At 45.1% G+C, this 16,842-nt stretch overlaps 1 protein-coding gene across 1 annotated transcript in view; it reads left to right on the forward strand.

Moving 5' to 3' along the window:
- Positions 1-902: 902 nt before the first annotated feature.
- The window catches only part of TXLNB (taxilin beta), a 238,289-nt gene continuing 222,349 nt past the window's right edge, over positions 903-16,842 (forward strand). Inside the window, exon 1 of the mRNA XM_069725932.1 lies at positions 903-981. The gene's annotated coding sequence lies outside the window, so the exon portion shown is untranslated. The remainder of the gene's footprint in view (positions 982-16,842) is intronic.

Below are 16,842 nucleotides of genomic sequence, written 5' to 3' on the forward strand. Positions count from 1 at the left end.
GTTATGGTTCACCGAGCCACTTTGTTATCACATTTGCCTTGTGACATGGCGCTTCATAAATTTTTCCTGGATCGTTGGGATAAGTTGCTCTTGGGGGATGTTTGGATGCTATTATGGCAATGATCTTTGGCAAAATTATGAGTGAGCCCATTCCATGGATGAAAAGCCACCCCACACATGAATGACCTCAAGATGTGTACTGTTGGCATGACACAGGACTCATGGTAGTGCCCACATTTTATTTTATGGTCATTCTTTCGGATGTCTCAGTCTGAAGTGGGCTGTAGCATGCACAGAGACATCCTGGGTCTAGTGGTTGATGGAATTCCCGGCCTAGAGTACATGTCATATGATTGCAGTGCACATCATAAAGTCCTGGTATATCATGAAGAGGCCAGAGGTTTCAGTGTGTGGTGGCGTAAAAAGAAGCAAAGTGAGGACCATACTTGGGTGAGTGTGCAGTGGAGGTTGCTGGTAGGTGAGTGGTGAAATTACTATTTTTTTTTACCTTTTGCCGGCCCTCTGAAATTTTTTAAAATTGTATCCAGCTATCTGCCTTGTTGTTTAACTTGCACAGAGCAATTTACAACAAATCAGAGCATGCACTTGAGAATACAGACTTTTGTAAAATGGAGTTGATTTCAATTCCACTAGAATGATTTTACAAAGATCTACTTTTGATGATTCCTAATATGCAAAAAGAGTCAATGCAGGATAACTGTTCACTGTCAAGGCCTATAGTCATGATGGGCATTCCTTCTCGCAGTTCATCCCCTCAGCTATCAGCTGTTAAATGGACCCTTCTAAATTTGGCATCTAGTGTGCTTCTGACACAGTGTCATCTGTTTTACTCGCCCCTTCCCCCTCCATAACTTTACTCCTAATGTCCAGCCTCCAGCTCCAGTTGTCTCTTGACCTCTCTCTTGTTTGGCTTTGGTCTTAACAAGTTCCATCTTTCTGTTCTCCTTGAATACTGATCTGGTAAGTCATTTTCAATTATTTTTAATAAATAATCTTTACATTTTTATTGTATTTTTGTAAATTATGTGGCATAAAATATCCTTCCTGAATAATCATTTCACTATCAGTATAAGATGATATGCAGTAATTCATTTGTGATATCTACACGTAAAGTTCAATATATCTGGTCTTTTAGGGACTGAGTACACGCAATCTAATATATGTGAACTAAATAAGATTAAAACATTGTGGCTTTCTAGAGATCATCAATGTATAAAATTATATTGAAGTTCATGTATATAAGGGTGCTTTCATGTTTCTATGGTTTCATATTTCTGGTTTAGTGTTTGTACCGTGGCTGTAACACTCAGACCTCCTGGGGTTTAACTTTACCAAATTATGATCATTCTAGGCTCTATTGGGATGCAAGTTCGGTTCAGTTGAGCTATTGAATGCAAGTGATAAGATGTATCTTTATACAACCTTAATAAACTTGTCTATGATAAAGTAATTAATATATTAGATTAGTTTTCATCCTTTTCTGTTAGAATTACTTGCTTTAGCTATTTATGCATTATTTTCTATACTACGTGCTGTATTGTAGATTGTTTTGGTGTATGATTTGCATTGTCTTGATGTTACATTTTATATCATAGAGAATATTTTATGCCTCATATTTTCTTTACTCTCTTTGAAACCTATTTTCAGTTATAATTTTAACAAATCGTGGGCACAATTTAAGTGCTGCCGAAAATAACTCCTGCCTGCACAGGTGTCATGTGTCTAAAAGGCTGCAGAGGAGAGAACATAGGAGCACACTTGCTAACATTAGCAAAGCACACAATCGCTTATGAGCCGACTATGAACACTGTTTATATTCGTGCCTGTGATATTTGCATACGGAAAAATTACACTTGTCACTTCCTAATTAGAACTCTTTACCCATCCAGCTGGCAAAATATTACAGTCTGTGGTGATAGATGTGATTGCTGGCATATGAATATATGGTTTATTTACTTCTATGAAAGGCATAATACAAAATTATTTGCTTCACTTCCCTAGTTCAAATTTTTTGTCTATTGTTGAAACCCTTGTTTATATGTAAGGTCATCGCTGATAGAGTTGGCCAGCAAACTTTGACGAGTACATGATGCAATATATCGACCATTTAAGTATTAAGGCAGCATCTGAAGGTACATGAGCAGAGAGGTCTCAGTGGCTGAAACCTACAAGGATCACTGCCCTGAAGTTAAGATTCAGGGTAAGCAAGAAAAAAAGTAAAAGAAATTGATAATTTGAAAGTGGAAATGGGCAGATCAATTTGTGTCACTTTGCTCTATCAGCCAGTTCAGTAGTCTACGGCTGCTGGATGGGAAACTTGCAAATTTTTTACCTTTTGGAATCCCAGGCGCGGATTTTGATTAGCCATGGCTAGGGCAACATCATCAATGCGGCAGGTGCCCAGATGACATTACGCCAGCTCAGCTAATCAAATGCCGTGTCAGGGATCCCTGAAGATAAGAGCATAGGCAGCATGGTGGCGCAGTGGTTAGCACTGGAGCCTTGCAGCACTGGGGTCCTGGGTTCAAATCCCACCAAGGATAACATCTGCAAGGCGTTTGTATGTTCTCCCCGTGTTTGCGTGGGTTTCCTCTGGGTTCTCCGGTTTCCTCCCACATTCCAAAGACATACTGGTAGGGAATTTAGATTGTGAGTCCCATTGAGGACAGCGATGATAATGTATCTTATTCCAGATTGCGCTATATAAGCAAAAGCATAATAAATAAGAGATACGCGGACCTTCCATCCAGCGGCCAGAGACTACTGAACTTACCAATGATCTTGAGTCTCATGAATTGATCTGCCCATCACTAGTTATAAAGTAATCTTTTTCTTTTAGACTGGAGTATAAATTGCCAATCTCAATAAATCTGCTTACTGTGTCTCAATATCCATATGCACCATTTTCAAGTTATGTTTGTTATGGGAACTTTGTTATTTGCAACCAAGGATTGAAAACCTATATAACACGCTACCACAATTAGTTCTGTACCCTGTTGCTGGTAGCAAGTAACAATTTTGAATTGGTGAAGAATTTGGGGATTTATTTCTATGTCTAAATATATCGTAATATGTAAATATAATATACGTGTAAAATTGTGGATGGTTGGCTTTAGATCTCACATTTAGAGGCGCTCGTAGGTTCAGCTATAAATATCTTTCTTTAGCAGATATGATTCCTAGCCACATGGAAAAACAACCTCACCCTTGTTTGCTTACAGTAGACGTGAAGAGGCAGGCAAGTGTTCACATAATGATGTATTCCGCCTAATTAAATATCTGACGGCTCAAAAACAAAGTCATATGTAAACATATAATAAAGTTAACTAGGTAACAGAATATATTGTGATATTTTAAGTGAGGAGTCTGCTCTAATAGGTGTCATTTACAAGATGTGAACTAAATAACATGAAAACATGAAAAAAGAGCAAACACCACTCCTTAAATTATAAAAATATTATACCTTACATGTATAATAAGCATATGAGTCAAACAATAAACAGCACAATGTATATCTAGAGTTCTAAGGACTTACCATATATGCACTATGGATTTGTAATAACTCCCAACATATTAAAAAAAAGCTATTTTCGGATTATAAAATTTGGGGGGGGAAATGGGGGTGCGTCTTACAATGCTGATATACCTTACCGGCCATGGTGGAGCAGGAGCAAGGTTGCTGCTGGAGGAGGCAAGAGTGGAGCGTTGCTGCAGTCCGCAGGCTGGGATAATGGGGTGCCCAGATGTGTGCCACTGCCGGTGTTCAGTGCTGCGGGGGGCTCTGCTGACATTTTGTGAAAACCCAGCCCCTCGCACTTACATGGTTTACTATGCGGTGGACTCTGGGAAAATGGCTGCCGGGGGCGGCACATGCACAGATGCAGCCATTTTCCTGGAGTCCACCGCACAGTAAACAATATAAGTGCGGGGGCTCTGGGATTTCACAAAATGTTGACAGAGCCCCCGCACCACCGAACACCTGCAGCGGGGCACATCCGAACACCTACTCATCCCAGCCTGTGGCTTGCAGCAACGTTCCACTCTTGCCTCCTCCGGCAGGGACCCTAGGACCCCGCTTCACCGCAGCCACCACTCCCGGTAAGCAATAAGACACATGGATTATAAGAGGCACCGCCATTTTATTAAAAAAGTTTTTTTCTCTATTTTTCTCCTCAAAATTTGGAGCGTCTTATAATCCACAAAATACAGTATAAGTATAAAATTACAAGCAAGACCTCACTAGAAGAGAAAAGACTGAAATTAACCCCACTGGAGAGACAGCATAAAAAGGTATACTAAGCCACCTGAATGGTGATTATCCACCCAAACATGTGGTTCGCTGTTGCTTCCTCAGGGGGCGGCACCTTCCTTCACCATAATGTTTTGTCATATAATAAAAATGTTGCATTCTTTTGTGGCAGACCACTACAGAATTTGAATTAGCAATGCTTATTTATATGAGCATTGATACGTAATGAAATTGTGGCTACTTTAGTAATCCAGTAATAGATTGTGACTTACACGTGTTACATTGTATACCATCATACTAGCATATGTACACAAAATCATCCAAACTGCATATTGCAATGTGTAAATGAGAGGGTTTTTTTATTATTTAATTTACATTTTAATTTAAATAGAGAGATGATCAAACCATTAGAAATTAAAACTTGCCAACTTAGCCGAATTTTCCCAAATAATTTGATTTGTGGCTAAAAAAGATACTACGAAGCCAATACTTGCCCCCAAAATAAAAGACTAATAATTACAGGTTTCCTAGGGTTATATTGAACCCCATTTGAGCTGGGGGGTTTTCAAAGCCTCATTAATGTTAAATGTCCAAGTGACCTCAACTTTTCTGGCTAGGTGAAAACAAATGAAACCTGGTGGCAAGTAAATAGTTATTTAATGACACACTACACTGTCAGGCATATTAGGCTACTTAAATTGTAGAAATGGTCCAAAAATTATCCCTTTTTGTGGGAAAACTGCATTACTGATGTTTAAAGCAGTGCAACGGAGGAAGCCATAGCTTTTTCCCACAGTGTAGTACAAAAAGTATCCATGTTTGGGGAATTCCAAGAGCTTTTTTCGTTGTTAAATAAAGAAGGGAAAGCTTTTTCACAAGGTGTTCAAAAGCTTTTCCTACATTTACAGAGGAAAAACAGATGTGATAAGCAATTTTGAAAGTCAAGAAGTATCGTATATACTCGAATATAAGCCGACCCGAGTATAAGCTGACCCCCCCAATTTTGCAACAAAAAACTGGGAAAATTTATTTATTCAAGTACAAGCCTAGGGTGGAAAATGCAGCAGTAAAAAATATAAATAGATACCAAGAAAAGTAAAATTAATTGAGACATCAGTAGGTTAAGTGTTTTTGAATATCCATATTGAATCAGGAGCCCCATATAATGCTCCATACAGTTAATTATGGCCCCATAAGATGCTCCATACAAAATACGCCCCATATAATGCTCCATGCAGTTCTTTATGGCCCCATAGATGCTCCATATAACATTGTGTCACATGTAATGCTGCTGCTGCTGCACTAAGAAAAAAATGACATTCTCACCTCTCATCGCTGCTCCTCAGTGTCCTGTCTCTCCGCACTGACTGTTCAGGCAGAGGGTGGCGCGCACACTAATACATCAATGCGCCCTCTGACCTGCACAGTCACTGCAGAGGACGGGAAGACGAGGCGGCGGTGGAACGTGAAAAGGTGAATATGAAATACTCACCTGCTCCCGGCGCTCCTGACGTGGTCCCTGCATGTCCCACGGTCTCTGGGCACGGCAGCTTTTTCCTGTAGTGAACGGTCACATGGTACCGCTCACTGCAGTAATGAATATGCGGCTCCACCCCTATGGAAGTGGAGTCCATATTCATTACTTTAATGAGCGGTACCAGTGACCGCTGAACAGGGGAAGAAGCTGCTGCGCCGAAGACCGTGGGACATGCAGGAACCGTGCCAGGAGCAGGTGAGTATTTGACAGTCGTCGCTCCCCCTCACCCGCCGACCATGACCTGAGTATTAGCTGAGAGGGGCATTTTCAGCCAATTTTTTTGGGCTGAAAATCTCGGCTTATACTCGAGTATATACGGTAATTGCTTCTCAACATGTATAGAAAAAGTCTTTTTTGGGGATCTGAAACTAGTTTGCTATTCTCAAAGCCAGTAAACAATTAAAAATACTTTTTATCAAGCCATCCAAATGCTATTCCTTTTTTTTAAGGAACAGGAATAGTCTAGCTGTTTTAAAAGAGTAGAAACAGTAGTTTTTGTCAAGAAGCCCAAGCCTTTAAAAAAATTACAAGGCTTTGTGAGCTGTTTGTGTACTTTCTAGAGAGCACATCAACAGTACAATCTATCACTAAAAACACACTGTTCAGCCAGAAGTTGTATGGCTAGTTTAGTTGTACAGCAGCAGTGGCAGCAGTAGCAGAAGTTGCACAGTGAAGCATTTTCACAGGCAGGCAATAAGATGTCTGGCAGCCAGCAATGTGAGAGCCAACAAGGGCAGTCCTGGAAGCAGCAGTACAGTCTAGCACTCTAAAACAGGTGGCAGGCAGCCAGGAGATGTGTGGCTGCCATGGCTGTGCACTGGCAGTGGCAGCATCAGAAGTCATACAGAAGAGAATTAGGACAGGCAGGCAAGGAGATGTCTGGCAGCGTAGGGCCTGCAATGACAGCCCCAGAAACAGTATTACTACAGCAAAATGACGTGATGGACAGTAGATACCCAGGTGAGCATGGGACATCAGCACTTGTGGTAGCAGAAGTTGTGTTGAAGACACAAAAAGGGCAAAGGTAGGCAGATGGTATGGTTGAATTAATTAAATTATTGGTATCGGCCATAGCTGAATGAAAATTGGTACTGATACATGCCTGATTCATTTTGAGAAATGTAAAATTTTCCACGCTTGTGGTGGATAATCTGGTCTGCTTTGGATGACAAAGCCAAGTCATGCTGAATACCATTTCTGACATTATCATGGAGGCTGTACATGACAATACGCCAATAGCAAACTGGGTAGGTTCTTTCCACTGGTCCAAACTGCAGACCCAGAAGATTATGGGATCCTGGCTCAAGGTATCTGTCTGACCCTGACCAAGGACACAGTCTGGGCACAACTGAACCTGGATATTCAGCTGGTTTTTCAGGGTGGCACAATGGTAATGAGGTCTGGTCTATCATGTCAAAGATACTGTAACTGTTGTTGCTGCTGGTGCCTCGACTACTTGTAAGTCTAAGACTGGAACAGGTGGGTGAACATTGGGTCTGTGAGGATCGAATAGAGTAGTCGTGCGGTCAGTAGAAATCCGGTCTGCTAAATTTTTGCAGAGCACATAAAACAGCTTATCCTGGTGATAAGCCAATTTGAAGTACCTGTCTGAAGCTAGAAAAATTCCCTTATTTTGCATTTATAGTTAGCGTCTAAAAGCAAATAGTCATTCCTTTGCCTGATGGTATTAATACACCTGTAATCCCACAAGCATTCCAGTTTGTCATACTGGCCAGTAGAGTTGAGCGACCTTGACCTTTTTAGAGTCGAGCCGGGTTTCGCGAAACCCGACTATCTCAAAAGTCGGGTCGAGTGAAATCGGCCGATTATGACGTAAAGTCGGGATCGACCGAAACACGAAACCCAATGCAAGTCAATGGGGCAGCATAGTCGGCAGTGAGTGGGGGCCAGGAAAACACCTAGAATGCCCATTTTAATGTCAAAACCATCCATTCTTCTTAATGAAGCTTGTCAAGCGTAATTTACCTTATAATAATTGGAAGGCATTTGAAATTGGGGGTCATTTGGCTAAAGTTGTGGTGGGTAGGGCTGGTTCAAGTAATTAGTGGGCCCAGGAAATCTGGACCACGTCACGGCAGTGGAGCAGGGAGAGGTAAGTATTTCAACTTTGCAAGTGCTGTGAACCTGAGCAAGCAGGGGGGGCCCACTCGTTGGCATTGGCACTGGCACAGGGCCCCTCAAAGTACAGCGGTGTGTTTGCACGGCGGGGGCGCCTCCCACCGGCAGCAACACTTTTGCGTACCATGAGAGGCCCTGTGCCAGTGACGTCGCCAACTAGTATTCCTCCCCCCACCTGATGAAGGAACCTGCACTTTCATCTGCACCTTCCTGTTTGTCCCCGTGTAAGGTGGTATGGTATGCGGGAAGGGGGACCTGACTTTCAGCAGGGTCACAATCTTGCAGTGTAGCGTGCACGGGAAATGTTGCGTTATGGGTCAATGTACCAGCAGACTCATCTATCACTGGCTGGGCAATGGGCAGGATGAGGAGGAAACACAGATATAGGCCCAAAGAATAAAGTGGGCTAAATGCAGTTCAAAATTGGTAACACAGGACTAATCAGGGGGCATTGCAGTGGAGGACAACTGGAATGAGAGGCTGACACAGAGAGTAGGCCCAAATCAGTAAGTAGTCGAAATGCAGTTCAAAATTGGCAACAGTAGTAAACAGGCGGCACAGCTTTGTTCAGTGGAGGAGAACAGCAAGGAGTGGCAGACACCGATAGTAGGCCCCAACCCAATTAGTAGGCCAAATGCAGTCTAACATTAACAACTACTTAACGAGCGCCTGAAAACGGAATTTCAGGACAGGAAACCAGGAGAACAGCAAGGAGCGGCAGACACCGATAGTAGGCCCCAAACCAACTAGTACGCCAAATGCAGTTGTTCCGTTTAGCCACAATTTAATGAGAGCCTGAAGATAGAAGTTCAGGAAAGGCAACCTGGAGAACACCTTGGAGTGGAACACACCATCTCTCTACACCCCATACCCAATTTGTAGGTCTAATGCAGCGTAGTTTCCAACAACTACTAAACGAGAGCATGATGATCGAAGCATTGGCGAGGAAACCTGGGGAACACCTTGGAGTGGAACACACCATCTCTCTACAGTGGAACACACCATCTCTCTACACCCCATACCCAATTTGTAGGCCTAATGCAGCGTAGTTTCCAACAACTACTAAACGAGAGCCGGAAGATCGAAGCAATGGAGAGGAAACCTGGGGAACACCTTGGAGTGTAACACACCATCTCTCTACACCCCATACCCAATTTGTAGGCCTAATGCAGCGTAGTTTCCAACAACTACTAAACGAGAGCCGGAAGATCGAAGCAATGGAGAGGAAACCTGGGGAACACCTTGGAGTGTAACACACCATCTCTCTACACCCCATACCCAATTTGTAGGCCTAATGCAGCGTAGTTTCCAACAACTACTAAACGAGAGCCGGAAGATCGAAGCAATGGAGAGGAAACCTGGGGAACACCTTGGAGTGTAACACACCATCTCTCTACACCCCATACCCAATTTGTAGGCCTAATGCAGCGTAGTTTCCAACAACTACTAAACGAGAGCCGGAAGATCGAAGCAATGGAGAGGAAACCTGGGGAACACCTTGGAGTGTAACACACCATCTCTCTACACCCCATACCCAATTTGTAGGCCTAATGCAGCGTAGTTTCCAACAACTACTAAACGAGAGCCGGAAGATCGAAGCAATGGAGAGGAAACCTGGGGAACACCTTGGAGTGTAACACCATCTCTCTACACCCCATACCCAATTTGTAGGCCTAATGCAGCGTAGTTTCCAACAACTACTAAACGAGAGCCGGAAGATCGAAGCAATGGAGAGGAAACCTGGGGAACACCTTGGAGTGTAACACACCATCTCTCTACACCCCATACCCAATTTGTAGGCCTAATGCAGCGTAGTTTCCAACAACTACTAAACGAGAGCCGGAAGATCGAAGCAATGGAGAGGAAACCTGGGGAACACCTTGGAGTGTAACACACCATCTCTCTACACCCCATACCCAATTTGTAGGCCTAATGCAGCGTAGTTTCCAACAACTACTAAACGAGAGTATGATGATCGAAGCATTGGCGAGGAAACCTGGGGAACACCTTGGAGTGGAACACACCATCTCTCTACAGTGGAACACACCATCTCTCTACACCCCATACCCAATTTGTAGGCCTAATGCAGCGTAGTTTCCAACAACTACTAAACGAGAGCCGGAAGATCGAAGCTCAGGAAAGGCAACCTGGAGAACACCTTGGAGTGGAACACACCATCTCTCTACACCCCATACCCAATTTGTAGGCCCAATGCAGCGTAGTTTCCAACAACTACTAAACGAGAGCCGGAAGATCGAAGCAATGGAGAGGAAACCTGGGGAACACCTTGGAGTGTAACACACCATCTCTCTACACCCCATACCCAATTTGTAGGCCTAATGCAGCGTAGTTTCCAACAACTACTAAACGAGAGCCGGAAGATCGAAGCAATGGAGAGGAAACCTGGGGAACACCTTGGAGTGTAACACACCATCTCTCTACACCCCATACCCAATTTGTAGGCCTAATGCAGCGTAGTTTCCAACAACTACTAAACGAGAGCCGGAAGATCGAAGCAATGGAGAGGAAACCTGGGGAACACCTTGGAGTGTAACACACCATCTCTCTACACCCCATACCCAATTTGTAGGCCTAATGCAGCGTAGTTTCCAACAACTACTAAACGAGAGCCGGAAGATCGAAGCAATGGAGAGGAAACCTGGGGAACACCTTGGAGTGTAACACACCATCTCTCTACACCCCATACCCAATTTGTAGGCCTAATGCAGCGTAGTTTCCAACAACTACTAAACGAGAGCCGGAAGATCGAAGCTCAGGAAAGGCAACCTGGGGAACACCTTGGAGTGTAACAAACCCTCTCTCTACACCACGGAAGGGCTGATTCTTAGGAAGGAAGGCTGTCGGAAAGAAGCAGGGCGCGTCCGAGGGTCATTATATTCTTATTAGGTATATACTCACCCTCGGACGCGCCCTGCTTCTTTATTTGTAATGAATGTTTATTTGTAATGTGGTTTTGACTTACTCTATTTTTTTGGTAAATAATGATTTTATTATTTTCATTGTTTTGCATCTTCTTGGCAATAATATAAAGAAGACGCGACAGGACAACACTCGGTGGATGCCATATCTGTGTTTAAAATTGAAAAAACCTTTCAGTTAACTACTTGCAGGAGAAAGTTATTGTAGCTGGTGGCCATTTTTAGTACTGTACCAGATTTTTGTTGTATGTGTTTGTTTTTAATGTTAAAATGTCTGCATTTGATATCTCTCCGGTATTTTCTTTTTTATAAGCAAAATACTTATTTTTATATTTTCTGATGTTGGTTCCAGGGGTACACGGGCAGCAGTGGTGTGGTCAGTGGAGGCCTAGTGGAAGGAGTGACCGCAGACAGGCATCGAAGGCCTAAAATAATAACACATGGCTGTAGGCAATTTTAAATTGGTTCCAGGGGTACACGGGCAGCAGTGGTGTGGTCAGTGGAGGCCTAGTGGAAGGAGTGACCGCAGACAGGCATCGAAGGCCTAAAATAATAACACATGGCTGTAGGCAATTTTAAATTGGTTCCAGGGGTACACGGGCAGCAGTGGTGTGGTCAGTGGAGGCCTAGTGGAAGGAGTGACCGCAGACAGGCATCGAAGGCCTAAAATAATAACACATGGCTGTAGGCAATTTTAAATTGGTTACAGGGGTACACGGGCAGCAGTGGTGTGGTCAGTGGAGGCCTAGTGGAAGGAGTGACCGCAGACAGGCATCGAAGGCCTAAAATAATAACACATGGCTGTAGGCAATTTTAAATTGGTTCCAGGGGTACACGGGCAGCAGTGGTGTGGTCAGTGGAGGCCTAGTGGAAGGAGTGACCGCAGACAGGCATCGAAGGCCTAAAATAATAACACATGGCTGTAGGCAATTTTAAATTGGTTACAGGGGTACACGGGCAGCAGTGGTGTGGTCAGTGGAGGCCTAGTGGAAGGAGTGACTGCAGACAGGCATCGAAGGCCTAAAATAATAACACATGGCTGTAGGCAATTTTAAATTGGTTCCAGGGGTACACGGGCAGCAGTGGTGTGGTCAGTGGAGGCCTAGTGGAAGGAGTGACCGCAGACAGGCATCGAAGGCCTAAAATAATAACACATGGCTGTAGGCAATTTTAAATTGGTTACAGGGGTACACGGGCAGCAGTGGTGTGGTCAGTGGAGGCCTAGTGGAAGGAGTGACCACAGACAGGCATCGAAGGCCTAACATAACAAAAATGTCAATACAATGGTATTGTCAGTGGCAGGCATTGAAGGATGTCAGCGCATAGACTAAACATTGGTGGAGCTGTGAGATAATTTTGCAAGTGGTAGAGCACTGTTTGAGCTGGGGTGGGGGGAAACTGTCTTGTGGCCGGCGGTACAGGCCCAGGGCCCCTCATATTACAACGGTGTGTCTGACGTTGGGTGCGCATCACCACCGCCAGAGACACTTTATTGTACTAGGAGCGACCCAGTGGCAGTGCCGTCGACCAAAAGCGGGCTCACCCACCTCTTCAGACAAACTGCACTCTCACGGGTGCTGTCGCCAAGTGTCCATACCACGGCCCCGTGTGGGGAGTTTGGCCATTTAGTGAGGTGTAAACATGTCACCTGGACAATCAGGTGCAGAAAATTACGAGATTGGAAAAGGCATTCAGAATAGTCCACAGGCAAGACCTTTTCATAGGAAAGCTAGGTGTCAGCCGGGCAAGGTGGGGCAAAAGATTTCGAAATCCAGTTGTGGTTCATTTTAATGAAGGTTAGATCATCTACATTTTGGGTAGCCAGACGAGTCCTTTTTTCTGTTAGTATTGAACCTGCAGCACTGAATACTCTTTCTGATAGGACACTAGCTGCCGGGCAAGCAAGCTCCTGCAATGCATATTCTGCCAATTCTGGCCAGGTGTCTAATTTTGATGCCCAGTAATCAAATGGGAATGACGGTTGAGGGAGAACATCGATAAGGGATGAAAAATAGTTTGTAACCATACTGGACAAATGTTGTCTCCTGTCACTTTGAATTGATGCTGCAGTACCTGTCCTGTCTGCGGTCATAGCAAAATCACTCCACAACCTGGTCAGAAAACCCCTCTGGCCAACGCCACTTCTGATTTCTGCCCCTCTAACTCCTCTGGTCTGCTGGCCCCTGCAGCTCGTGTGAGAACGATCACGGGCGCTGTGTGCAGGGAATGCCAGAAGCAAACGGTCAACAAGAGTTGATTGTTTGGTTGCTAATATTAGTTCCAAGTTCTCATGTGGCATTATATTTTGCAATTTGCCTTTATAGCGAGGATCAAGGAGGCAGGCCAACCAGTAATCGTCATCATTCATCATTTTAGTTATGCGTGTGTCCCTTTTGAGGATACGTAAGGCATAATCCGCCATGTGGGCCAAAGTTCCAGTTCTCAAATCTGCGGTTGTGCTTGGTTGAGGGGCAGTTTCAGGCAAATCCACGTCACTTGTGTCCCTCAAAAAACCAGAACCCGGCCTTGCCGCGCCACCAATTTCCAGTGGCCCCGGAAAAGCTTCCTCATTAAAAATATAATCATCCCCTTCATCCTCCTCGTCCTCCTCCTCCTCTTCGCCCGCTACCTCGTCCTGTACACTGCCCTGGCCAGACAATGGCTGACTGTCATCAAGGCTTTCCTCTTCTTCAGCTGCAGACGCCTGATCCTTTATGTGCGTCAAACTTTGCATCAGCAGACGCATTAGGGGGATGCTCATGCTTATTATGGCGTTGTCTGCACTAACCAGCCGTGTGCATTCCTCAAAACACTGAAGGACTTGGCACATGTCTTGAATCTTCGACCACTGCACACCTGTCAACTCCATGTCTGCCATCCTACTGCCTGCCCGTGTATGTGTATCCTCCCACAAAAACATAACAGCCCGCCTCTGTTCACACAGTCTCTGAAGCATGTGCAGTGTTGAGTTCCACCTTGTTGCAACGTCTATGATTAGGCGATGCTGGGGAAGGTTCAAAGAACGCTGATAGGTCTGCATACGGCTGGAGTGTACGGGCGAACGGCGGATATGTGAGCAAAGTCCACGCACTTTGAGGAGCAGGTCGGATAACCCCGGATAACTTTTCAGGAAGCACTGCACCACCAGGTTTAAGGTGTGAGCCAGGCAAGGAATGTGTTTCAGTTGGGAAAGGGAGATGGCAGCCATGAAATTCCTTCCGTTATCACTCACTACCTTGCCTGCCTCAAGATCTACAGTGCCCAGCCACGACTGCGTTTCTTTCTGCAAGAACTCGGACAGAACTTCCGCGGTGTGTCTGTTGTCGCCCAAACACTTCATAGCCAATACAGCCTGCTGACGTTTGCCAGTAGCTGCCCCATAATGGGAGACCTGGTGTGCAACAGTGGCAGCTGCGGATGGAGTGGTTGTGCGACTGCGGTCTGTGGACGAGCTCTCGCTTCTGCAGGAGGACGAAGAGGTGGAGGAGGGGGTGCGAACGGCTACAGCCAATTGTTTCCTAGACCGTGGGCTAGGCAGAACTGTCCCAAACTTGCTGTCCCCTGTGGACCCTGCATCCACCACATTTACCCAGTGTGCCGTGATGGACACGTAACGTCCCTGGCCATGCCTACTGGTCCATGCATCTGTTGTCAGGTGCACCTTTGTGCTCACAGATTGCCTGAGTGCATGGACGATGCGCTCTTTAACATGCTGGTGGAGGGCTGGGATGGCTTTTCTGGAAAAAAAGTGTCGACTGGGTAGCTCGTAGCGTGGTACAGCGTAGTCCATCAGGGCTTTGAAAGCTTCGCTTTCAACTAACCGGTAGGGCATCATCTCTAACGAGATTAGTCTAGCTATGTGTGCGTTCAAACCCTGTGTACGCGGATGCGAGGCTAAGTACTTCCTTTTTCTAACCATAGTCTCATGTAGGGTGAGCTGGACTGGAGAGCTGGAGATCGTGGAACTAGCAGGGGTGCCGGTGGACATGGCAGACTGAGAGACGGTGGGAGATGGTATTGTTGCCACCGGTGCCCTAGATGCAGTGTTTCCTACTACGAAACTGGTGATTCCCTGACCCTGACTGCTTTGGCCTGGCAAAGAAACCTGCACAGATACTGCAGGTGGTGCGGAAAATGGTGGCCCTACACTGCCGGAAGGGATGTTGCGTTGCTGACTAGCTTCATTGGCCGAGGGTGCTACAACCTTAAGGGACGTTTGGTAGTTAGTCCAGGCTTGCAAATGCATGGTGGTTAAATGTCTATGCATGCAACTTGTATTGAGACTTTTCAGATTCTGTCCTCTGCTTAAGGTAGTTGAACATTTTTGACAGATGACTTTGCGCTGATCAATTGGATGTTGTTTAAAAAAATGCCAGACTGCACTCTTTCTAGCATCGGATACCTTTTCAGGCATTGCAGATTGAGCTTTAACCGGATGGCCACGCTGTCCTCCAACAGGTTTTGGCTTTGCCACGCGTTTTGGGCAAGATACGGGCCCGGCAGATGGAACCTGTTGCGATGTTGATGCCTGCAGCGGCCCCTCCTCCTCCGCTTCAGAACTGCTGCCGCCTGCACCCTGTTCCCCCAATGGCTGCCAATCGGGGTCAAGAACTGGGTCATCTATTACCTCTTCTTGTAGCTCGTGTGCAACTTCGTCTGTGTCACCGTGTCGGTCGGTGGTATAGCGTTCGTGATGGGGCAACATAGTCTCATCAGGGTCTGATTCTTGATCAGCACCCTGCGAGGGCAATGTTGTGGTCTGAGTCAAAGGACCAGCATAGTAGTCTGGCTGTGGCTGTGCATCAGTGCACTCCATGTCAGATTCAACTTGTAATGGGCATGGACTGTTAACTGCTTCACTTTCTAAGCCAGGGACGGTATGTGTAAAGAGCTCCATGGAGTAACCCGTTGTGTCGCCTGCTGCATTCTTCTCTGTTGTTGTTTTTGCTGAAGAGGACAAGGAAGCGACTTGTCCCTGACCGTGAACATCCACTAACGACGCGCTGCTTTGACATTTACCAGTTTCACGAGAGGAGGCAAAAGAGCTAGAGGCTGAGTCAGCAAGATAAGCCAAAACTTGCTCTTGCTGCTCCGGCTTTAAAAGCGGTTTTCCTACTCCCAGAAAAGGGAGCGTTCGAGGCCTTGTGTAGCCAGACGACGAACCTGGCTCCACAGCTCCAGACTTAGGTGCAATATTTTTTTTTCCCACGACCAGCTGATGCTCCACCACTACCACTACCCTCATTACCAGCTGACAATGAACGCCCCCGGCCACGACCTCTTCCACCATACTTCCTCATTGTTTTAAAAACGTAAACAAACTAACGGTATTTGTTGCTGTCACACAAATTACACGGTGAGCTATAACTTCAGTATGATTTAGCTACCCCTTTACAGGTGAGTGAGACCACAACGAAAATCAGGCACAATGTTACACACTCTGTTGTTGGTGGCAACAAATGAGAGAGATGCCACACACGCAGCACTGTCACTGAAGCACAAATGTAAATATTAATCTCCCACTGATTTGATTTTTTTTTTTTTTTAAGGGAGACTTTAGGAAAAAAAAATAATAGAATAAAATGATTTTTTCAGGAAGAATTTAGAAACCAAATAAAATAAAATGATTTTTTCAGGGAGAATTTAGAAAACAAATAAAACAAAAAAAGGCTTTCTATGGCCCACTGAGTGAGAGATGACGCACACAGGAGTCAGGAGTGGCACACAAGCCCAGAGGCCAATATTTATCTCCCACTGATTGATGTAGTGATTTTTTCAGGTAGATTTTGGAACCCAAATCAAGCTAAAAAAAATAATAGGCTTTCTATGGCCCACAATTGGAGAGAGAGAGAGAGAGAGAGATGGCACACCCAGGAGTCAAGACTGGCACACAAGCAGAAAGGGCAATATTAATCTCCCACTGATTTGTTTTTTTTTTTTTTTTTTCAGGGAGACTT

Source organism: Ranitomeya imitator, chromosome 5 (assembly GCF_032444005.1).
Source record: "Ranitomeya imitator isolate aRanImi1 chromosome 5, aRanImi1.pri, whole genome shotgun sequence".
Taxonomy (NCBI): Eukaryota; Metazoa; Chordata; class Amphibia; order Anura; family Dendrobatidae; genus Ranitomeya; species Ranitomeya imitator.